At 42.9% G+C, this 25400-nt stretch overlaps 1 protein-coding gene across 3 annotated transcripts in view; it reads right to left on the reverse strand.

Annotated features, from left to right (window-relative positions):
• LOC139753327 (uncharacterized) overlaps positions 1-25400 on the reverse strand; it is a 654487-nt gene that overhangs the window by 563132 nt on the left and 65955 nt on the right. Inside the window, exon 2 of one of the 3 annotated variants that reach the window (XM_071669676.1) lies at positions 19584-19779. The exons of the other annotated variants lie outside the window; for them this stretch is intronic. The gene's annotated coding sequence lies outside the window, so the exon portion shown is untranslated. The remainder of the gene's footprint in view (positions 1-19583; positions 19780-25400) is intronic. 3 annotated transcript variants of the gene reach the window in all.

Consider the following 25400-nt stretch of genomic DNA (forward strand, 5'->3'; position numbering starts at 1 on the left):
CAGTGAAGATTAACCACGGAGTGGTCTGTGAGGCTTGTCTGTTGATGGTGGACTCTGATTACCATGCATTATACATGACAGTCAGAAATTAGCTGTGTACAAGTGACGTCATTATGGTTCCCTTTTTCTTGATGCTACCATGCTATCTCGGTAATGTGCGAAAAGGAGTTCAGAAATCTCTCTCTCTCTCTCTCTCTCTCTCTCTCTCTCTCTCTCTCTATATATATATATATATATATATATATATATATATATATATATATATATATATATATAAATTCATATATTATACTGTGTCGCTGTGTCCCGCGTTAGCGAGGTAGCACAAGGAAACGGACGAAAGAATGGCCCAACCCACCCACATACACATGTATATACATACACGTCCACACACGCACATATACATACCTATACATTTCAACATTTATTTATTTATTTTGCTTTGTCGCTGTCTCCCGCGTTACCGAGGTAGCGCAAGGAAACAGACGAAAGAATGGCCCAACCCACCCACATACACATGTATATACATACACGTCCACACACGCAAATATACATACCTATACATATATATACACACACAGACATATACATATATACACATGTAAAAATTCATACTGTCTGCCTTTATTTGTTCCCATCGCCACCTCGCCACACATGGAATAACAACCCCCTCCCCCCCTCATGTGTGCGAGGTAACGCTAGGAAAAGACACTAAAGGCCCCATTCGTTCACACTCAGTCTCTAGCTGTCATGTAATAATGCACCGAAACCACATTTCAACATATGCATATATATACATAAACAGACATATACATTTATATACACATGTACAATATGTGGTGTGAGGTGGTTTGAAGAGTAAGTAATGAAACGGTAAGAGAGATGTGTGGAAATAAAAAGAGTATGGTTGAGAGAGCAGAAGAGGGTGTATTGAAATGGTCTGGTCACATGGAGAGGATGAGTAAGGAGAGATTAACAAAGAGGATATATGTGTCAAGAGATTGAGGGAACGAGGAGAAGTGAGAGACCAAATTGGAGGTGGAAGGATGGAGTGAAAAAGATTTTGAGCGTGAATTGGAACGATATGGTATACCGGGGTCGACGTGCAGTCAATGGATTGAACCAGGGCATGTGAAGCGTCTGGGGTAAACCATGGAAAGTCTTGAGGGGTCTGGATGTGGAAAGGGAGCTGTGGTTTCAGTGCATTATACAAGACAGATAGAGCGTTAGGAAAAAACAACAAAGGCCACATTCGTTCACACTCAGTCTCTAGCTGTCATGTAATAATGCACCGAAACCACAGCTCCCTTTCCACATCCAGGCCCTACAGAACTTTCCATAGTTTACCCCAGATGCTTCACATGCCCTGATTCAATCCATTGACAGCTCGTCGACCCCGGTATATCACATCGTTCCAATTCACTCTATTCCTTGCACGCATTTCACCCTCCTGCATGTTCAGGCCCTGATCACTCAAAATCTTTTTCACTCCATCTTTCCCCCTCCAATTTGGTCTCCCACTTCTCCTCGTTCCCTCCACCTCTGACACATATATCCTCTTTGTCAATCTTTCCTCACTCATTCTCTCCATGTGACCAAACCATCTCAAAACACCCTCTTCTGCTCTCTCAACCACACTCTTTTTGTTACCACACATCTCTCTTACCCTATTATTACTTACTCGATCAAACCACCTCACACCACATATTGTCCTCAAACATCTCATTTCCAGCACATCCACCCTCCTCCGCACAACTCTATCCATAGCCCACGCCTCACAACCATACAACATTGTTGGAACCACTATTCCTTCAAAGATACCCATTTTTGCTTTCCGAGATGATGTTCTCGACTTCCACACATTCTTCAAGGCTCCCATAATTTTCGCCCCTTCCCCCACCCTATGATTCAATTCCACTTCCATGGTTGCATCCGCTGCCAAATCCACTCCTAGATATCTAAAACACTTCACTTCCTCCAGTTATTCTCCATTCAAACTTACCTCCCAATCGACTTGACCCTCAACCCTACTGTACCTAATAACCTTGCTCATATTCACACTTACTCTAAACTTTCTTCTTTCACACACTTTACCAAATTCAGTCACCAGCTTCAGCAGTTTCTCACATGAATCAGCCAGCAGCGCTGTATCATCAGCGAACAACAACTGACTCACTTCCCAAGCTCTCTCATCCAAAACAGAGTTCATACTTGCCTCTCTTTCCAAAACTCTTGCATTCATCTCCCTAACAACCCCATTCATAAACAAACTAAACAACCATGGAGACATCACACACCCCTGCCGCAAACCTACATTCAATGAGAACCAATCACTTTCCTCTCTTCCTACACGTACACATGCCTTACATCCTCGATAAAAACTTTTCACTACTTCTAACAACTTGCCTCCCACACCATATATTCTTAATATATATATATATATATATATATATATATATATATATATATATATATATATATATATATATATATATATTAAGAGGGTGGTGAGAGTAAGTGAGCTTGGGAAGGAGACTTGTGTGAGGAAGTACGAGGAGAGACTGAGTACAGAATGGAGAAAGGTGAGAACAATGGAAGTAAGGGGAGTGGGGGAGGAATGGGATGTATTTAGGGAATCAGTGATGGATTGCGCAAAAGATGCTTTTGTCATGAGAAGAGTGGGAGGTGGGTTGATTAGAAAGGGTAGTGAGTGGTGGGATGAAGAAGTAAGATTATTAGTGAAAGAGAAGAGAGAGGCATTTGGACGATTTTTGCAGGGAAAAAATGCAATTGAGTGGGAGGTGTATAAAAGAAAGAGACAGGAGGTCAAGAGAAAGGTGCAAGAGGTGAAAAAGAGGGCAAATGAGAGTTGGGGTGAGAGAGTATCATTAAATTTTAGGGAGAATAAAAGATGTTCTGGAAGGAGGTAAATAAAGTGCGTAAGACAAGGGAGCAAATGGGAACTTCAGTGAAGGGCGCAATGGAACTTCAGTGAGGCAAATGGGAGGTGAAAACAAGTAGTGGTGATGTGAAAAGGAGATGGAGTGAGTATTTTGAAGGTTTGTTGAATGTGTTTGATGATAGAGTGGCAGATATAGGGTGTTTTGGTCGAGGTGGTGTGCAAAGTGAGAGGGTTAGGGAAAATGATTTGGTAAACAGAGAAGAGGTAGTAAAAGCTTTGCGGAAGATGAAAGCCGGCAAGGCAGCAGGTTTGGATGGTATTGCAGTGGAATTTACTAAAAAAGGGGGTGACTGTATTATTGACTGGTTGGTAAGGTTATTTAATGTATGTATGACTCATGGTGAGGTGCCTGAGGATTGGCGGAATGCGTGCATAGTGCCATTGTACAAAGGCAAAGGGGATAAGAGTGAGTGCTCAAATTACAGAGGTATAAGTTTGTTGAGCATTCCTGGTAAGTTATATGGGATGGTATTGATTGAGAGGGTGAAGGCATGTACAGAGCATCAGATTGGGGAAGAGCAGTGTGGTTTCAGAAGTGGTAGAGGATGTGTGGATCAGGTGTTTGCTTTGAAGAATGTATGTGAGAAATACTTAGAAAAGCAAATGGATTTGTATGTAGCATTTATGGATCTGGAGAAGGCATATGATAGAGTTGATAGAGATGCTCTGTGGAAGGTATTAAGAATATATGGTGTGGGAGGCAAGTTGTTAGAAGCAGTGAAAAGTTTTTATCGAGGATGTAAGGCATGTGTACGTGTAGGAAGAGAGGAAAGTGATTGGTTCTCAGTGAATGTAGGTTTGCGGCAGGGGTGTGTGATGTCTCCATGGTTGTTTAATTTGTTTATGGATGGGGTTGTTAGGGAGGTGAATGCAAGAGTTTTGGAAAGAGGGGCAAGTATGAAGTCTGTTGGGGATGAGAGAGCTTGGGAAGTGAGTCAGTTGTTGTTCGCTGATGATACAGCGCTGGTGGCTGATTCATGTGAGAAACTGCAGAAGCTGGTGACTGAGTTTGGTAAAGTGTGTGAAAGAAGAAAGTTAAGAGTAAATGTGAATAAGAGCAAGGTTATTAGGTACAGTAGGGTTGAGGGTCAAGTCAATTGTGAGGTGAGTTTGAATGGAGAAAAACTGGAGGAAGTGAAGTGTTTTAGATATCTGGGAGTGGATCTGGCAGCGGATGGAACCATGGAAGCGGAAGTGGATCATAGGGTGGGGGAGGGGGCGAAAATCCTGGGAGCCTTGAAGAATGTGTGGAAGTCGAGAACATTATCTCGGAAAGCAAAAATGGGTATGTTTGAAGGAATAGTGGTTCCAACAATGTTGTATGGTTGCGAGGCGTGGGCTATGGATAGAGTTGTGCGCAGGAGGATGGATGTGCTGGAAATGAGATGTTTGAGGACAATGTGTGGTGTGAGGTGGTTTGATCGAGTAAGTAACGTAAGGGTAAGAGAGATGTGTGGAAATAAAAAGAGCGTGGTTGAGAGAGCAGAAGAGGGTGTTTTGAAATGGTTTGGGCACATGGAGAGAATGAGTGAGGAAAGATTGACCAAGAGGATATATGTGTCGGAGGTGGAGGGAACGAGGAGAAGTGGGAGACCAAATTGGAGGTGGAAAGGTGGAGTGAAAAAGATTTTGTGTGATCGGGGCCTGAACAAGCAGGAGGGTGAAAGGAGGGCAAGGAATAGAGTGAACTGGATCGATGTGGTATACCGGGGTTGACGTGCTGTCAGTGGATTGAATCAGGGCATGTGAAGCGTCTGGGGTAAACCATGGAAAGCTGTGTAGGTATGTATATTTGCGTGTGTGGACGTATGTATAATCATGTGTATGGGGGTGGTTTGGGCCATTTCTTTCGTCTGTTTCCTTGCGCTACCTCGCAAACGCGGGAGACAGCGACAAAGCAAAAAAAAAAAAAAAAAAAAATATATATATATATATATATATATATATATATATATATATATATATATATATATATATATATATATATGTGTGTGTGTGTGTGTGTGTGTGTGTGTGTGTGTGTGTAGGAAGAGAGGAAAGTGATTGGTTCTCAGTGGATGTAGGTTTGCGGCAGGGGTGTGTGATGTCTCCATGGTTGTTTAATTTGTTTATGGATGGGGTTGTTAGGGAGGTAAATGCAAGAGTTTTGGAAAGAGGGGCAAGTATGAAGTCTGTTGGGGATGAGAGAGCTTGGGAAGTGAGTCAGTTGTTGTTCGCTGATGATACAGCGCTGGTGGCTGATTCATGTGAGAAACTGCAGAAGCTGGTGACTGAGTTTGGTAAAGTGTGTGAAAGAAGAAAGTTAAGAGTAAATGTGAATAAGAGCAAGGTTATTAGGTACAGTAGGGTTGAGGGTCAAGTCAATTGGGAGGTAAGTTTGAATGGAGAAAACTGGAGGAAGTAAAGTGTTTTAGATATCTGGGAGTGGATCTGGCAGCGGACGGAACCATGGAAGCGGAAGTGGATCATAGGGTGGGGGAGAGGGCGAAAATCCTGGGAGCCTTGAAGAATGTGTGGAAGTCGAGAACATTATCTCGGAAAGCAAAAATGGGTATGTTTGAAGGAATAGTGGTTCCAACAATGTTGTATGGTTGCAAGGCGTGGGCTATCGATAGAGTTGTGCGCAGGAGGATGGATGTGCTGGAAATGAGATGTTTGAGGACAATGTGTGGTGTGAGGTGGTTTGATCGAGTAAATAACGTGAGGGTAAGAGAGATGTGTGGAAATAAAAAGAGCGTGGTTGAGAGAGCAGAAGAGGGTGTTTTGAAATGGTTTGGGCACTTGGAGAGAATGAGTGAGGAAAGATTGACGAAGAGGATATATGAGTCGGAGGTGGAGGGAACGAGAAGTGGGAGACCAAATTGGAGGTGGAAAGATGGAGTGAAAAAGATTTTGTGTGATCGGGGCCTGAACATGCAGGAGGGTGAAAGGCGGGCAAGGAATAGAGTGAATTGGAGCGATGTGGTATACCGGGGTTGACGTGCTGTCAGTGGATTGAATCAGGGTATGTGAAGCGTCTAGGGTAAACCATGGAAAGCTGTGTAGGTATGTATATTTGCGTGTGTGGACGTATGTATATACATGTGTATGGGGGTGGGTTGGGCCATTTCTTTCGTCTGTTTCCTTGCGCTACCTCGCAAACGCGGGAGACAGCGACAAAGCAAAAAAAAAAAAAAAAAAAAAAATATATATATATGTGTGTGTGTGTGTGTGTGTGTGTCTTGGCAGATCTTCCCTCAAACATGTTTCAGTGAACATGACTGCGAATTCAGCATTTATCGGTGTCTTGCTGATGTTCTCAACTTGTCTCATGATTCACTTACACTGCTTCGGTAGATTACCAATAAGCTGGCCCAAGTTCACTGCAGGGGTGGCACTAAACTCAAGTTTGGGTTTGGTACATCTCCTGCCTCCAGGGATCGAATACCACTACGGTCTCCTCCTCTCCCAACACCAGGAGAGGAGCAAGGGAGTGGCACACTTCACTGAAAATATCAGTCTACCTTCCTGTCTCATGTCTCCTGCAGGAAATATTTGTTTATATAGATTTATTTCAGCTCTATTCTGACATGTGTGTGTGTGTGTGTGTGTGTGTGTGTGTGTGTGTGTGTGTGTGTGTGTTACTATAAATACTTTCATATATAGCTTATTATGAGTAATGTCAAATGAGGTTTGCTGTGAGTATTATCAATCTAGAGTTAATATAAGAACTGTCATATGTTGTTAGTACTGTCATATATCATTCACCGTAAGGAGACATATTCAGTTTACTAAAAGTACTGTCATATATAGTTACCAGTAGTACGATCATATATATGTAACTAAAAGTACTGTCATATATAGTAACCATTAGTACGATCATATATATGTAACTAAAAGTACTGTCATATATAGTACCCATTAGTACGATCATATATATGTAACTCAAAGTACTGTCATATATAGTTAATATCAGTAAAGTCGTGTATATCTAACTACAAGTACAACATGAGTATTCATGCATTGTCTACTGTGAGTACTACCGTCACTTCTAGTTTACCATGAATATTTATTTACAGCTTACTGTGTAGAGTATTGTCATATATCTTGTAAGATTAACGGAAAAATAGAAAAAAAATCTTGATTTATCTTAGCCTTTGCATAAGTTTATTTGACAGGAGCGCTCAGCAAGCAAATCCACTTTGCACCACTAATTCAATAGAAAATATACAGTTTAAATGTGGACAGAAAACTCCCAGTCTGTATATTGACAGTGGCCAAGATCAGGCCACGACGCTCCACATTAATCCGGAAATGGTAAATACCTATTGGATGACTTTTGTGTTGATCTTGCACAGTCAAATTTGCTTTTTCTTGTCATGTTGTATGCGGAAGTTAATTATTAGTTTGACGTGAGCGACGCACTGTGTAGTGGGTACTACTACCACCACCCGGCCTACCAGCCCTTCCATCTCTCTCCTCTCATCCAGGGCGACGAGCTAACCAACTCTCCCTCCCTCCCTCCCACTTGGACTGGTCCATGAAATACGTATGTACCTGCAACTTACCTTTTAGTGTATAGCCTCAGTGGGTAAAAAGTTAGTCCCAAGTGTCTTTAATGTTGACTTAAGTGTTGGAAACTTGGGGAGTTAGTGTTAGTGTCTTGATCATTGCCTCGTTGTGTTTTAGGAGCTGCGTGAGAACTTCTGGTAGCGTTCAATATCGCAGGTTAGTGGATGGAATGTAGTCACAACGAGCCTTCATTAAGAAGTCTTCTTTACGTGTGTCTGTCCATCAACGCCACTCCCGCAGAGAATCTCACTTATGTTTCCACATTTACGAGATAAACTATAAAGTCTCCTCAAGGGATTCTATACAAGACGGGCTTTCCAAGGCTGGCCAAATAAGTTTCCTAGTTCCAAAGTTTTACAACTGCTGGTGATTATCATGAGAGGTTTATATATACACTTAAATATAACAAGGTTTCTGATCTGATTTTCGATGATAATTTTCTCTGTGTAATCTACTAAGTCTTCCAGCACGAAGACAGGCGATGTTCCCTTCACACAGTCCAATACCACACCGTATCCTACTACAATATCTACATCCACAAGATCTAGAAGGTTTAAGTCTACAACATCAACATTTATAAGAGTTATACTTTAAAAAACACACACTACTGATTTGGTTATTCTACACGACTTTCACATCAGTCTTGGTAAAGACGTTACCATTATAAGTAACTATATTCCAGTTAAGATCTGAGTCATTGAACGTCATCATGAACTTTGTACGAAACTTTAGTGTAGCATATTGTGACCGTACTCCATTACCTTGGTATAAACACTCTGTACATCTGTTAAGAGAACATCATTGTCGGGGATCTGGTTATTGTTACCTCGGCAGAAAGAAAAGAGAGCAACCTGGACCAAAGTAGTGAAACTTGACAGCCACTGAAGCGCCCGCTCACTAAGCAGCCGTCATTAACCTCTCAATACTCAAGCGGGTCGTACCAGTAATACACCTCCTTAGTCAGTTGCTGCCTATCACCTACTACCTACCGAGAGAGAAAGATAGAAAGGGACGAGCAGGATCAGAGTAAAATGGAGCGACGTGCTGCCAATGACCATACGAAGCAGTCACATAAAACCATGGAAGTGGTCTGTGGGGCTTGGATGTGGATGTTGGGCTCTGATTTTGGTGCATCATATACAAGACAGCTAAGGAGTGGATGTGACCAAACGAAACGGTTGTTTTAACTGCTACTAGCGCTACCTCGCTTAAGCTAGAAGCAACGAAAGAAAAGAGCTCCAAGCAGCTTCGAATACAACAAATCTAAAGGTCGAGATGGCGGAAGATTATGAAGTGGGTTGGCCCTCTGGAGGTGTGGTAAATCAGTGGACAAGTGGACAAGAGGAAGGCAGTTAGTGTTACCAGTATCTCATACCCAGAGAGATGATTGTGGTGTCAGCAGCTCTTGAAACTCCGGGTGCCTGCAGTCCTGCATTTGGCCAGGATACTTGGCCGAGTCTCCAGGAATAGTACAAAATTTCTCTTGGGCCACGAGTTGGTGTATCATTTCATATTCAGCTACCTTGTGGAAAGGCATGTAAGACACCGTCAAATACATCGGCCGTAAGATAACACGGTATTCCTGGACTCAAGAATCTACACAATATTCGTCATCTGTTCCTCGAACAACATTCCTGTTACCATGACTTCGTGAAATCTACAGGACCTTTGACCTGATCCTCAAGAGTCAGGTCAAAAGTTACACATCAACGTAAAGAAGGCTCGTAATGCCGTCATGTTGTTCAAGAGCTTCAGCTTAATCGTTTTAAAGAGCTGGTGCCAGAGTCACCAGCTCAAGAGAAGAGGATATTGATTTGGTGTTACGACTTGTCTCTTGTGATGGTGGTAGATATGACTGTGATGCCCCGGGTGAGTGACTACCAGGTACAATCAAGAACTAGTTCAGCATGTTTGAAGGCATATGCCTGGGCTTGATGCAATTATTATTGAATTTATGCAACACTCGGCAAGCTGCTGCGTCACACGATGACTGTGAGGCCGCTGGCAATTCAAGGGTGGGCCGTTTTGGTAACTCTTTCCCTACACCTCAAAGCTCTGGAGCTCTCTTCCCTCTCACGTCGTCCCCCATAAGTATGATCTGGCACATATTTTAAAAAGTTTTTCACCTCCTCCAACATTCGTAAATATTTTCCCTTGTCTCTTCCTTTTCCATTTTTATTAACTTCTCTGTATTTCTGTGAAGGCCCGGCCTTGGGTGTGGACTTTTATCCGTGACTGGAGCCTACAACAAGGAAAAATAAATAAATATACGTCGATTGTATACCTGTCTGAAGTCGATCATATTTTTGTTCATCTCTTTACGTTTATGTCTAAAGGCTGCTGGTGCTCTGTATAAGGACATACTAAATTCTGTTGTTGGTATATTTGTTCTTTATCTCTGACAACAGAGTAACGCGATTCAAATTCTTTGAATTTTTGACAATGTAAATATTTTGCATACTTGCAGTGGGCGTTCAGAGGGTTGGTATGTTGATCGCTTGGGCTAGCGACTGCTAAGGTCATTAATGCCGTCAATGGCAAATTACATCCATCATTTGGAAAATCTTAACCCCTTCAGGTGTTAAGTATAATGCCCAGACCAAGTACACTCTCGCTATGTATATGGTACAAGGAGAGGGGCACACCTTTCCCAAAGACCACACTTACTCTTATTGAGGACATTAAGATATGTAAGCGGATGACATATAGTACACTGCCTTTCCAGTGTCCTTCCTTAACCTTTCATATCGACATATGTCCCAGATGCAGTATCGAGAATTTCCAACTTCAAAAGACTTCCCATGTAAAGAGATGACCACCTACCACGTTCCAGGAAATATCCAGAATCTCATTTCACTTGTCTTTATCAGGAAACATCTCATTATTGGCTTCGTCAACCCTAGACACTTCAAAGCCCGTTTATACTCACATACATACAGACGCGTGTTTATCTGTACATAACGTATCTAACTACTTCTAAACTACGAGGAAAGGGTGCAAGGGTTCTATATCTGCGGGTCCATTTTTCTTGAACTTTCAGTACCATCAGGAGCCTTTTAAACCCTTGTAAACTGACGACAATCACTGTTCCCTTGTTCAGTCTGTTCCATCCATCCACCACACTTACACTACAACGGTACTTCTTTACATCTTTACCACAAAGGCAAGAAAGTTGCATGACGCACGATCACTAACCCCCATGCACATTTGTTAATAATTCATCCATTTGTTTGGTAGGATTGATATTGCTAACAGCTGGGGTAATATATTTTCGGAAAATAGTACATTGGTTTATGATCAGTTAAGCAGGAAGGTTGAGCCGGCAAGCTTGGAAGTGGGAAAGGGTAAATAGGGTGGTGAGTGGTTAAACCAATGAACATTGTTAATCAGCTGTTCAGGGAAGGAGGACGTAATGGTGGTGAATGCCTACTAAAGTCTTCGGGGATCTTCACCCCCATAGCCTTGGCTGTTAGGAAGGATCGTTGGTAGACCAAATTGTTGGAAGCCGCAGCCCTATGCCCAAGTAGCTCCCATAGCCTGGCTGGTCTGGTACACTTTCTGCGTACTTTTCCAATGCATTGTTGAACTTCTCTACTGTTCAACCCGTGCTGTTTCAGAGGATAGTTGGCGAGGTGTTGAAGAGTCTTGGACCTGGATGTTTAAGATGTTCTCTCTTTGTGCATACCGCACCTTTGGATTTCAGAGGTAGTACCTTGCAAAGTCTTCCACGCCTGTAGTGGCAGTAGGATGTTATTACGGAGCGTAATATGGGAACCATACCTTCTAAGATTTTACGGATACAGATGATGAAATAATTCCCCCCGTCTGCACTCCAGGCAGTATAACCTCGGAGATTTCAGCCGTTCCATGTAATTTAGCTCCTTTACCACATTAATATGTGCTGTGAAAGATATTTGTACGCTTTCTAATTCCGTAATTTCGCCCGCATTGTTAGATGATATTATAACGCAGCAATACTAAATTCGGGAAAGAATCCGCGTCTTGGAAAATGTCATCATTGGTTTTTCTTACCTTGTCTTGTAGGTCCGCAGGATCCAGCCAATCATCCTTCTGCATGAGGAAACTGTTGTTTTATTGTATATGCTGAAGGTTAAGCCGTCAAACATCATCACTACGAGGTCTTTCGCTTTATCCAACTGGTTTATGATAGCGTCTACGTCTATTTGGTATTCTTTGTCATTTTTCACTTCTTCAATTTCCCCATACCAGAGGAGGTTGTGTTGACCAGGGATGGAGGGAGGGTGTGGTGAGGGAGGGTGTGGTAGTAAGGGAGGGAAGAAGTGGTGATAGTGAGAGAAGATGTAGCGGGAAGGGAGAATGGATGGTGAGGGTGAGGGAGGTTGTAGTGGTCAGAGAGGAAGAAGAACGTGGCGTTGGTGTGGGAGGGTGACGTGGCCAGGGACGGAAGCCTGAGTGGTGTTGACGGAAGGTGTGGTTTACCAGGGAGGGAGGGAGGGAATGATATCGGTGAGGGAGGATATGGAATCACTCCGAAGGCGCAAGCAGTCGAGGACCTATAGGGACCAATTCTGCTTGTGTTTTCTATTCCTGGGAGTATCAAAATCTAGGAGGGTGTCATCATTTGTCTCCTCTCTTATCTCGAAAGTCTGCAGGATCCATTCCACCATCTCTTTTAGGATGACACAACTGTTGCTTTACTGAAGGAAAGGTCGGCACACATCAATATTCCGAGGTTCTTCACGATGCTCAATCGAAACATAACAGCGTTTGTGTCCGTCTGTTTTTGTGTAATGCTCTTCAGCTCCTCACTGTCCCCACTCCAAGGAGATGAAACACTCACTTGAAAAGCATGATGGTTTCGGTGGCCCACATAAGTAACTACATATGTATCATTCATTTATTAATGCAGAATAGAAACTTACATAACTATATCCCAGTATTAATGTATCTACATAATGTATTAAATAATGAGTGTAAACACATCTTTTACTGTAATTACCATAAACAAAGGAGAGAGAGAGAGAGAGAGAGAGAGAGAAAGAGAGAGAGAGAGAGAGAGAGAGAGAGGGAGAGAGAGAGAGAGAGAGAGAGAGAGAGAGAGAGAGAGAGAGAGAGAGAGAGAGAGAGAGAGAGAGAGAGAGAGAGAGAGAGAGAGAAAACAGCAAATGCACAAAACATTTTTCCTTTACTTTTTAACATTACAGCAAAAAAAAAAAAAAATTCTTTCATTTCAAAAAAAAAAAAAAAAAGAGAACCAAACTGACAACGCACTGGATTCTACTGTCAACAAATCTTTATCCAGATTACGGTCCAGGTCAGAGCACCGACATACACCTCATCCCTATCACGTGACCAGGAAGGAGGAAGAAGCTTTTCCGTCCCCTGCGGCAGGCACCTGTGCTGCAGCCCAGCGGTCTGGCAACCTTCCCCGACAGACGAGCATGGAACTGGTTCATGTTCCCAGCCTTAAGTAAGTGAGGAGGACAAGACGCCCCCGGACGCAACATACGATCCCAGACCACTAAGCAGGTAATGAAGACGTCCCTGGACCTACTACAGTCTTCTAGGCCTTCCAGCAAGTGATGAGGACGTCCCTGGACCTACTACAGTCTTCCAGGCCATCCAGCAAGTGATGAGGACGTCCCTGGACACACTACAGTGTTCCAGGCTATCCAGCAGGTAATGAGGACGTCCCTCGACCTACTACAGTCTTCCAGGCCATCTAGCAAGTGATGAGGACGTCCCTGGACCTACTACAGTCTTCCATGCCATCCAGCAAATGATGAGGACGTCCCTGGACATAATACAGTGTTCCAGGCCATCCAGCAATAGACGAGGGCAACCACGGTGCCCTAGACCATCCTGCAAGTAATGAGAACGTCCCTGAACCCTACAGTGTCCTAGGCCATCCAGGAAAAGATGAGGACGTCCTTGGACCCACCAGTGTCCCAGACCATCTAGCAAGAGAGGAAAACGATTCTAAACCCACAATAGCGTCCTATACCATCCAGCAAGGAACGAGGACCCCCCAACACCCCCCCCCCCCCTCCACACACACCTCGGACCAACCAACATCCATCTACCAAGTGACGAAGACTCCCCTGGAACCCCCAGTGTGTTCCAAACTATCCAACAACTGACGGGGGCGTCACTGGACGCCCCTATAGCTACCACATTGTCCTCAATCAGCCACAAGAGCAAAGTTCCAACGAGGTCCTCCGTCTCCCAGAACAGAAGAACGTCCCTCGATTCCCGCATTCTACCTGCTTTACGTGTTGTGGACTGTAACTGAGCAGTGCATGTCAATCCTCTTCTGAAAGCGATTCACGTCTTATATGTCATGATGGTCAACCTGCTTGATCGCATCGCTGGGTCGACAGCAATACAAACACCGAGCCTGATGAGACGTTCCAACCAGTTGAAGAAGTTCACCTTCTTTCACACCACAACAGCATACACACCCTTGATCATGAATAAGAACCATGCCTCTACGCTACAGAATGGGAATAAATAAGAGATCCCCATTCCATATCTTTAAAGTCAAAAGCTTATCTGTTAAGCTGTGCATGTACCATAACTGCACAGTGATGCGAAATATTTCAGTTCAATTAAGCCATCAATCAAATTTATTAAATAAAGAGGCTGATTTTTTAATTATTTCAGTAACATCAGTAATATTACACTTTTCCTGCAACAAAATACTACAGTAGATATCACCAACAAAAACAAAAACCTTCACCATAACAAACGTTACACAGAAATTTTAGAAATGATAATCTTGGTCAAAATACACATCAGTAGCTCATACGATAGATTACCATCAGAATGATAATGACCAACATGTTTCTCACAAGTGCCATCACCTCAGCACGTATGTCTGTCTATTACGCCTTTAAACATTCATTTCCAATATCAATTAGACCGAGGACGACGGGAATGTTTCACAATAGAGACATAAAGGTACAAAAACTGTATTAGTTACTTAGCCTTCACGTAAGATCTAGCAACAATTTAATCTTCCGTCTAGATCTAAAGCGCTACTTTCTCCATTATTGCCTTATGAAAAGTACATCTATTCTCCAAATACGATATCATGGCTTGAACTATTTTTTGCATCTGAGGTGTCAAACGGCATTTTAGCGGACAATCAAAACTACACTGCCACAGACACTTAGAAAATGCAAATCTATTCAACTCAGATCAGAAGCTGGACCAAGTACGGACTGTGGGTGTAGAAGGCCCTCGATGACCACTCCAGGCATACCCTTGATTTCCCTACAGTGTTTCTGATCAGCGAACGAATGAAGAGGAAGCCACTTTACCCCTCACGCTGCCCAATAAACAGGATCCAGTCCTAAGATGTAAACTAAATAACTTTATCGAATAAAATAAGCTACATAATCAAGGACAACACAGTTTTAGAGCGGAACGATCTTGCCTGTCTCCCTCAGCGTCTTGATCACCATGACAAGATTATAAGGGCATTGGAAAACTAAGAAAATATTGACATGACACATACAGACTCTGCAAGAACCTTTTGATAAATGTGACCACGACGTCGCAAGACATGAAATGCGTAAGATGGGAATAACCGACAACATTGGACTACCAACGAGCTTGTGTAAATCAAGCTATATCCAGTGCCTTCATGGCAAAGCTTTGTTTCCCCAAGGAACGGTGATCGCACACCTTATGTTCCTCATTCTCATATCTGACACCGACGCACGAGCGAGTCGCTGTTTCATATCCTCCTTCGCATAACACAAATGTTATGAAAATCTCGTTAATCGAACACTCAGAAAATACAAAAAAAATATATATACAAACCCTTCTAATAGGCCACCGAAAACAACATGCTTTTCAGTGAGGAATAATAGTTCCAACACCACCATTAGGGCGTGAGTTCAGAATCTAAAAGCAGTTCAGAACACCAGACGAACACAGCCAAAATCCTACCACGAAACAACTATAAGAGAGACTTCTGAGTAATAGTGTCTCGTAACCTTTCCCTTCAGCGAAATAAATATATATATATATATCTTTCTTTCTTTCAAACTATTCGCCATTTCCCGCATTAGCGAGGTAGCGTCAAGAACAGAGGACTGGGCCTCTGAGGGAATATCTTCACCTGGCCCCCTTCTCTGTTCCTTCTTTTGGAAAATTAAAAAAAAAAAAAAAGAAAATGATGAGAGGGGAGGATTTCCAGCCTCCCGCTCCCTATATATATATATATATATATATATATATATTTTTTTTTTTTTTTTTATACTTTGTCGCTGTCTCCCGCGTTTGCGAGGTAGCGCAAGGAAACAGACGAAAGAAATGGCCCAACCCCCCCCCCATACACATGTACATACACACGTCCACACACGCAAATATACATACCTACACAGCTTTCCATGGTTTACCCCAGACGCTTCACATGCCTTGATTCACTCCACTGACAGCACGTCAACCCCTGTATACCACATCGCTCCAATTCACTCTATTCCTTGCCCTCCTTACACCCTCCTGCATGTTCAGGCCCCGATCACACAAAATCTTTTTCACTCCATCTTTCCACCTCCAATTTGGTCTCCCTCTTCTCCTCGTTCCCTCCACCTCCGACACATATATCCTCTTGGTCAATCTTTCCTCACTCATTCTCTCCATGTGACCAAACCATTTCAAAACACCCTCTTCTGCTCTCTCAACCACGCTCTTTTTATTTCCACACATCTCTCTTACCCTTACGTTACTTACTCGATCAAACCACCTCACACCACACATTGTCCTCAAACATCTCATTTCCAGCACATCCATCCTCCTGCGCACAACTCTATCCATAGCCCACGCCTCGCAACCATACAACATTGTTGGAACCACTATTCCTTCAAACATACCCATTTTTGCTTTCCGAGATACTGTTCTCGACTTCCACACATTTTTCAAGGCTCCCAAAATTTTCGCCCCCTCCCCCACCCTATGATCCACTTCCGCTTCCATGGTTCCATCCGCTGACAGATCCACTCCCAGATATCTAAAACACTTCACTTCCTCCAGTTTTTCTCCATTCAAACTCACCTCCCAATTGACTTGACCCTCAACCCTACTGTACCTAATAACCTTGCTCTTATTCACATTTACTCTTAACTTTCTTCTTCCACACACTTTACCAAACTCAGTCACCAGCTTCTGCAGTTTCTCACATGAATCAGCCACCAGCGCTGTATCATCAGCGAACAACAACTGACTCACTTCCCAAGCTCTCTCATCCCCAACAGACTTCATACTTGCCCCTCTTTCCAGGACTCTTGCATTTACCTCCCTAACAACCCCATCCATAAACAAATTAAACAACCATGGAGACATCACACACCCCTGCCGCAAACCTACATTCACTGAGAACCAATCACTTTCCTCTCTTCCTACACGTACACATGCCTTACATCCTCGATAAAAACTTTTCACTGCTTCTAACAACTTGCCTCCCACACCATATATTCTTAATACCTTCCACAGAGCATCTCTATCAACTCTATCATATGCCTTCTCCAGATCCATAAATGCTACATACAAATCCATTTGCTTTTCTAAGTATTTCTCACATACATTCTTCAAAGCAAACACCTGATCCACACATCCTCTACCACTTCTGAAACCGCACTGCTCTTCCCCAATCTGATGCTCTGTACATGCCTTCACCCTCTCAATCAATACCCTCCCATATAATTTACCAGGAATACTCAACAAACTTATACCTCTGTAATTTGAGCACTCACTCTTATCCCCTTTGCCTTTGTACAATGGCACTATGCACGCATTCCGCCAATCCTCAGGCACCTCACCATGAGTCATACATGAGTCCAACAGCTAGGATCGAACCCGGGTCCCCTGCGTAGGAGGCGGGATCACTACTGCAGGGGACTCGGGTTCGATCCTGGCTGTTGGAGGTTGGTATGTTATATGGTAGTGCGCTTTCATATGCACTATTTACGTCTGCGTGTATATATATATATATATATATATATATATATATATATATATATATATATGTATATATATATATATATATATATATATATATATATATATATATATATATATATTTCTTTTTTTTTTTTGCTTTGTCGCTGTCTCCCGCGTTTGCGAGGTAGCGCAAGGAAACAGACGAAAGAAATGGCCCAACCCACCCCCATACACATGCCTTGATTCAATCCACTGACAGCACGTCAACCCCGGTATACCACATCGCTCCAATTCACTCTATTCTTTGCCCTCCTTTCACCCTCCTGCATGTTCAGGCCCCGATCACACAAAATCTTTTTCACTCCATCTTTTCACCTCCAATTTGGTCTCCCTCTTCTCCTCGTTCCCTCCACCTCCGACACATATATCCTCTTGGTCAATCTTTCCTCACTCATTCTCTCCATGTGACCAAACCATTTCAAAACACCCTCTTCTGCTCTCTCAACCACGCTCTTTTTATTTCCACACATCTCTCTTACCCTTACGTTACTTACTCGATCAAACCACCTCACACCACACATTGTCCTCAAACATCTCATTTCCAGCACATCCATCCTCCTGCGCACAACTCTATCCATAGTCCACGCCTCGCAACCATACAACATTGTTGGAACCACTATTCCTTCAAACATACCCATTTTTGCTTTCCGAGATAATGTTCTCGACTTCCACACATTCTTCAAGGCTCCCAGAATTTTCGCCCCCTCCCCCACCCTATGATTCACTTCCGCTTCCATGGTTCCATCCGCTGCCAGATCCACTCCCAGATATCTAAAACACTTCACTTCCTCCAGTTTTTCTCCATTCAAACTCACCTCCCAATTGACTTGACCCTCAACCCTACTGTACCTAATAACCTTGCTCTTATTCACATTTACTCTTAACTTTCTTCTTTCACACACTTTACCAAACTCAGTCACCAGCTTCTGCAGTTTCTCACATGAATCAGCCACCAGCGCTGTATCATCAGCGAACAACAACTGACTCACTTCCCAAGTTCTCTCATCCCCAACAGACTTCATACTTGCCCCTCTTTCCAAAACTCTTGCATTCACCTCCCTAACAACCCCATCCATAAACAAATTAAACAACCATGGAGACATCACACACCCCTGCCGCAAACCTACATTCACTGAGAACCAATCACTTTCCTCTCTTCCTACACGTACACATGCCTTACATCCTCGATAAAAACTTTTCACTGCTTCTAACAACTTGCCTCCCACACCATATATTCTTAATACCTTCCACAGAGCATCTCTATCAACTCTATCATATGCCTTCTCCAGATCCATAAATGCTACATACAAATCCATTTGCTTTTCTAAGTATTTCTCACATACATTCTTCAAAGCAAACACCTGATCCACACATCCTCTACCACTTCTGAAACCACACTGCTCTTCCCCAATCTGATGCTCTGTACATGCCTTCACTCTCTCAATCAATACCCTCCCATATAATTTGCCAGGAATACTCAACAAACTTATACCTCTGTAATTTGAGCACTCACTCTTATCTCCTTTGCCTTTGTACAATGGCACTATGCACGCATTCCGCCAATCCTCAGGCACCTCACCATGAGTCATACACACATTAAATAACCTTACCAACCAGTCAAGAATACAGTCATCCCCTTTTTTAATAAATTCCACTGCAATACCATCCAAACCTGCTGCCTTGCCGGCTTTCATCTTCCGCAAAGCTTTTACTACCTCTTCTCTGTTTACGAAATCATTTTCCCTAACCCTCTCACTTTGCTCACCACCTCGACCAAAACACCCTATATCTGCCACTCTATCATCAAACACATTCAACAAACCTATATATATATAGATGGTAAGCTGGATCCTGCCAACCTTCAGGAAATGGAGAAAAAAAAACCCAGAGATGATGCTTCTCAATGCACTAATATTCTCATGATCAGAATATTGCTGTGTGCTAATATCAGTTTTCAAGGCACACGACACAGCAGTATCGGGAAGTGTGCAAAGACTTTTCACGACTCGTGCTGACCAGGTAAAGGAAATGAACTGATGAAGCGGCTGTACATTTTGGAGCTCAAAAGGAGGACACATACCTGGTTTACATCTAGCGTGATCTTCGAAGGTCTTCTGGTCCAAGACATCTGGCTGAATCTAAGCTGCTGATTTGGGCTGTTGGTCAGCCAACCTGTTGGTAGCCGCAGCCAACAGTCCTATGTAATCACTACAATCTGGCTGGTCTGGTACACACTTATCCAGGATCATTTCTTCACTGTACATTCCACAGTGTTCCTGATGGTTGGAGGCAATGTGTTATATGGTTTTGGGCCCATGTACATCGTAGAATGCATGGTTTGCAACCTACACTAAAAGTTAACCCTTTACTGGTACGACAGGAATGAAAAAACTGTAATATATTACATACGAACTGAAAAGTTCAATACCTTGAACGTCCGGGACACAAGATAATTGAGTACATTACCTGTAGCCATCAGGAACACTACAGGACGTCAGGTGGAAAAATTTATGAAGGCCCCTCGATATGTATTTACAAAGTGTAGCTATCGTAGCAGCCAGGCTGTGGTGGTTATGTGGGCCTGCGGACCGCAGCCTCCAACACCTTTGGTCGACAAATGGCCCACCTCAGCAGCTGTCAGCAGTCGTAGGGGAGGGTAGAAGATCTCGAAAAACTATGTCAGGTAATACACCAGGCAAACCCTAAACCCAACCCAGCACCCAAAGTCCGACTTAATACCTCTGATCCCAACCCATTATTCCTGGACTCAGCCTAACATTCCTAGACCCAGCCCAATACTCTTGGACCCAGAGTAACACTGTAAAACCTAGCCTCATGTTGACTCCTGGACCCAGACCAGTATTCCCGTCCAGCCAACAAAGTGACGGCGACGCCCACGAATCCCGAGAAAGAGGCGGTGTTTGTTTACCTCAAGTTGCAGAGAGGCGCTACTTCGCGGCCGACCATTGAGGCAAACCCTCCGTCATCCTGCACCAGCTACTGTTGCTGCTCCTGTTCGCTGTTCCCGTTCCTCGTGCTCTTGATGTTCCTGCTACTGCTCCTGTGTCTATTACATTTGTCCCCGCTCATGTCACTACTGGTGTTCCATGGTAATGGGAGTAGTTTCTCGCTGCTGCTGCTGGTGGTGCTGATGTTTGCCGTACAACTATTACTGCTGGTAATATTTTTCATCTTGCTACAATTGTCTTTCCTTGGTACTTTAGCTCTCGTTCTCTCCGTTCAGCTAACTGTTTCTCTTAACTGCTCTTCCCCTGAGGACAACGATGGTCGGTCTTCCCACCATCAAGTATATCTCCTTTAGTCAAGACCCCTGTAACAGTAAAATCCTTGCCACAACGAGCGACATGGCAACCTTCCCTCCTTGTACGGTGTCATATGACACCTCGGGACCAACTCGCCCAAGTGCTTACGGGCGTCAGCCTGGTAAGGGGAGACGCACAGAAAATAATAGAGGACCCTGTTACTCTGTGACACGGTCGTTACTGCTACAGCGACGCCACGCCAGACGTACTTACCAAGAGCAGTGCGGCTTGTACAAGGACGTGCACCACTTGAGCATAAATGCACAGCCTTTGAGCATAAATGAAACATGTGTGAGCACGGACATGGACACATTAGAACAATATATCTACTACCGTAAGAAAATTCGCCTTTTTAAAGAAGGCTCTGAAAATACCCAACAAGAAATGGTGCCTCCACCACAGAGCTTATACACAGAGGGTACCGGACGACAGGCGTCGCAAGGCACCACAAGCAGGATACACCCTGGCCTTATGGCCACGGATGAACCACAAGAAGAATGGATGAACTCGTCTCTTTCCTGGGCACTTCAAGCAGAGGTCCCTCGCCTTCGTTAGTCACTAATATCAATAAAGGGTTACTATTAAAACGACTTTAGATGCGACAAAGAATAACATGACAGAGCAGACACGACTTGTAATGATGTACAGAAGGGGCTCTGTACTACCATCCACCTCCAGACGAGTACATCTGTCCCTGCCAAAGGCTCCTGCCATCGAAGCCACCTACCCAGCCCGGATACACACTCGTTTCTGATATACTATAAGAGGCAACCACAATTGTAATTTGTATGCATAGATATTGTACCAGCCAAAATCTATGTAACTCTTCGTGTATATCCATCAGTATCACACTATATTCTCTCAATCATAAACCGTGGATTTATCCTAAACCTTCCCACTGAACTGCTGTATCACTACCAGTTCCAGTTTACCCTATATATATTGTGTACCAGATATGTGATTTGATTTCCCTCTCGAGTATAACGTAAAAGGTTAATATCTCGTACATAAACAGATCCTGATACTCTGTATATGTCTATCTTATGTTATACCAATGCCATCAATACTCTTCCTCCTCTTCGGACAAGTCAAGGACCCTCTGTGACCCTGGGCCCCACTCGAGCCCTTATATCTCCCTCCTATGTCGCTGTACTGCACCCACTGTTCGCTCTGTACTCTGGCCTGCTGGCCACGTACACTTCACACATACCGTCACTGAAATGCTTTTGTCCTTTTTTTTTATCTAGCCAAATACAGATTTTCTGCATCAAGAAATAATAATAATAGTAATAATAATAATAATAATAATGATAATAATAATAATAATATTAACAATAATATTAATAATAATAAAGTAATAATGATGATGATGATAATAATAGTAATGATAATAATAATAATAATAATAATAATAATAATAATAATAATAATAATAATAAAATAATAATAATGATAACTAATAATAAACTACTCAAAACCATCGGATGGACGAAAACCTTTGGTGTATCCATAATGTACAATATTTCTCTGGTCGTATCTGTGACCCATACTAATATTCCTTTTCTCTGGTTTCCTCCCGTTATCTCCCTCGTCCCACGATGGAGAAAAAAAATAATGTCAGATTTACAAACTACACCAGACACTGCTTTCTGGCAGAAGTGTCTGCCTTGTAGACACGCTCTACAAAGGAGAGCTTCATCTCACATAAAAGAAAGGGACCTAAACTGATGTTAGTACGTCTGTGAGCTTTTAAAGTATTCTGAAAAAAACACCGGAGGATCTTTGAGCGTGTCTAACTTAGCGAGACGCAGCGTCGCGCTGGTCCATGTCGTACAGTGAAGTCTAAGGAAAAATATCTAACCCCTTGGAAAAGTGACACTGTGTATTCCCAACCTCTGTGTTCAAAGCTCTGGCTGCGTCTGTATCACCAACCTCCTTGACGATAAAATATTCACACAATATTTCATGTCATAAAAAAGAATGATTTCAAAAGAAATATTTCATGTCCTCGCCTTTGACCGCACTCTTTCCCTTACTGAGCAGCGGACCACGTTGGTTATTTAACCTAATACGTGACGTGAATGGAAAATAAGGTTACCCTACATAATAAGGGGAAAAAAAAAACTGACTTACTAATTCTGGTGGCCAACCATGGGAGTCCAGGACTCAAGTGACGCCAAGTTTAACATTTCAGAAGGTAGACAAGGAAACCCAAGAACAGTATATTTACACAGAGCATTTTCCTTTGTGAAGTACAAAATGTATACTCGGAACGGTGCAAAAATTTACACGTCATTAAAATTCCTTGAAATATTAATGCAAGAGAAGGCAACTCTCGCTTCCCTGCAACATCTCTCTCTCTCTCTCTCTCTCTCTCTCTCTCTCTCTCTCTCTCTCTCTCTCTCTCTCTCTCTCACCAGAGAGGACATGTTCACTTACACCTTTTCAGGGTAGTCGGACGCATGTCACTTGACGTATTATCCCTCACGTTGGTCTTGGAGGGTTATCTCTTCCACAGCTCCTTATGCGACCACGATACAGTGTTGCTCCTCTCATCATTTGATCTATGTGAGGCTACGGCCCATAAGGCCTACCTAAGCACGGGAGGCTCCTCACACACTCTGGCAGGTGTATACCTGGTGAATGCCTGGTGAAGTCTTCTGTCCACATAACCCAGACTAAGCTCAGGCTGTAAGGTTAAGTCATTGGCTACTAAGATGCACTTATTAATGTGATTCAGTTCTGTACCGAATCCCCGAGATGGTTCATAACAGGACTGTTGTTTAAAAAAAAAAAGTTGCCAAAGTCACCATAGTGAACGTGGGGAGAAGCTGTCCTGAAGAGAAAGAAATGCTCGGGTGGTGCATGAGCCTTGACCGGGGTGATGGCCTCATCCACGGGTTCATCAACACGTTCACAGTTGACACAGCTGGAGCCACGAATGGAACTTGGGGATCACTACGAATACCACGGACCACTGGTCTGTGTTAACAAGCTAGGTAATGGCAGGGCGTCACAGGTCACTACGTCTGTGGGATTACAAAGTCCCAACACCAGAGGCACGATGACCAATATTACTCCGACTTCAACGCTGGAAATCATCTGCCTCCTATGACAAAGTCCATATGAACATCAATCCTTAGCTGTTATACATCAGTGTGGTAACAGAGATATACAAACCATAAGAATACAGGTACACTAAAGGCTTACAGGAAGTCTCTCCCAAAGAAGAAAAAAAGACATCACTGTGACATCATCAATATGGCAGACAGGATCAATAACAATATCCTGGCGAGTTCAGATGGACTAGTGAGTTACGCACTACGGTTATGTATAACAATATATATATATATATATATATATATATATATATATATATATATATATATATATATATATATATGCATATATATATATATATATATATATATATATATATATATATATATATATATATATATACATATATATATATATATACATTGTTATACATAACCGTAGTGCGTAACTCACTAGTCCATCTCAACTTATATATATATATATATATATATATATATATATATATATATATATATATATATATATATATATATATATATATATATATATATTTTTATACTTTGTCGCTGTCTCCCGCGTTTGCGAGGTAGCGCAAGGAAACAGACGAAAGAAATGGCCCAACCCCCCCCCCATACACATGTATATACATACGTCCACACACGCAAATATACATACCTACACAGCTTTCCATGGTTTACCCCAGACGCTTCACATGCCTTGATTCAATCCACTGACAGATCGTCAACCCCGGTATACCACATCGCTCCAATTCACTCTATTCCTTGCCCTCCTTTCACCCTCCTGCATGTTCAGGCCCCGATCACACAAAATCTTTTTCACTCCATCTTTCCACCTCCAATTTGGTCTCCCTCTTCTCCTTGCTCCCTCCACCTCCGACACATATATCCTCTTGGTCAATCTTTCCTCACTCATCCTCTCCATGTACCCAAACCACTTCAAAACACCCTCTTCTGCTCTCTCAACCACGCTCTTTTTATTTCCACACATCTCTCTTACCATTACGTTACTCACTCGATCAAACCACCTCACACCACACATTGTCCTCAAACATCTCATTTCCAGCACATCCATCCTCCTGCGCACAACTCTATCTATAGCCCACGCCTCGCAACCATACAACATTGTTGGAACCACTATTCCTTCAAACATACCCATTTTTGCTTTCCGAGATAATGTTCTCGACTTCCACACATTCTTCAAGGCCCCCAGAATTTTCGCCCCCTCCCCCACCCTATGATCCACTTCCGCTTCCATGGTTCCATCCGCTGCCAGATCCACTCCCAGATATCTAAAACACTTCACTTCCTCCAGTTTTTCTCCATTCAAACTCACCTCCCAATTGACTTGACCCTCAACCCTACTGTACCTAATAACCCTGCTCTTATTCACACCCACTCCCAACTTTCCTCTTCCACACACTTTACCAAACTCAGTCACCAGCTTCTGCAGTTTCTCACATGAATCAGCCACCAGCGCTGTATCATCAGCGAACA

The sequence above is a fragment of the Panulirus ornatus genome, chromosome 2 (genome assembly GCF_036320965.1).
Source record: "Panulirus ornatus isolate Po-2019 chromosome 2, ASM3632096v1, whole genome shotgun sequence".
In the NCBI taxonomy this organism is placed as follows: Eukaryota; Metazoa; Arthropoda; class Malacostraca; order Decapoda; family Palinuridae; genus Panulirus; species Panulirus ornatus.